This window comes from Limulus polyphemus, unplaced genomic scaffold (genome assembly GCF_000517525.1).
Source record: "Limulus polyphemus unplaced genomic scaffold, Limulus_polyphemus-2.1.2 Scaffold96006, whole genome shotgun sequence".
Taxonomy (NCBI): domain Eukaryota; kingdom Metazoa; phylum Arthropoda; class Merostomata; order Xiphosura; family Limulidae; genus Limulus; species Limulus polyphemus.
Genome location: NW_013761602.1, coordinates 1 through 903, shown reverse-complemented (window position 1 = coordinate 903; position 903 = coordinate 1). Strand labels below are relative to the sequence as shown.

General features: G+C 31.0%; 1 non-coding gene across 1 annotated transcript; it reads right to left on the bottom strand.

Moving 5' to 3' along the window:
• Positions 1-578: 578 nt before the first annotated feature.
• Positions 579-651, bottom strand: Trnav-aac. The gene has a single exon. It is a non-coding gene; the product is annotated as a tRNA-Val (tRNA).
• Between the last annotated feature and the right edge of the window lie 252 nt (positions 652-903).

The window sequence follows — 903 nt, the reverse complement described above, 5'->3', positions numbered from 1 at the left end:
TTAGCAATTTATTTGTTTTTTGTTATTACTAAATTTCTGTGTATGTAATTTAAGTAAGTATATTTTTATTACTATCCAGATTTATATCGACATTGTCATGAGATGTGTTGAATAACTGATATATGTTTGTTTACACCTCCTCTATCAGGGTGAGTTAATAAAGAGGAGAAAAAAAACATTCGCCTAACACGCGGAAATTCCCAGGTTCAAATTCTGGCAGGTACAAAATTTCATTTTATATCATGAAAGATATCAAATTATTTAATACCCCTGATTGAGGTTTCGTTTCTTTCACGTAATTCTATACGTTCGACTCACAATTTACAACTCCAAGCAAACTTTATTTGAGTCAGGTAGACAATAAGATTATTATTTTTTGTGTTTTTCATGGTTTTAATTTTCTCTGAGTTTTGACCAATTTTGACGCATACATAAAGAGACTATGCTTATACATTCATAGATTTTATATATTTTGAAAAACAACTGCACGGGAAAGCCATTAACTGAACAAAAAATAAGAGAGACAAAAACACGTCGTAGGCAGCTGAATGCGCTAACTCCTAAGAAAATAATTCCTTTGTGCCTGCCAGAGATTGAACCTGGGACATTCCGCATGTTAGGCGGATGTGATAGCCACTACACCACAAGCACTTAATTGTCATTTGTGTCTAATTCTTATAATTTCATAATATATACAAATGTAACTTTTGAAACTTTTTAACGTATTTAATGTATTTGAAAGCCTTATGGTAGATTAAAAAACTTTGCATATCAAGGATAGATCTTGGTATATGTTTGTTGTACAACAAATACAATAGTCATTACTCCTTCAACTTTTTTATAACTTAAAGATTAGCTATCATTATTGTAAGCTTAGGGGTTAATGCTTAGTGACTAGATCTG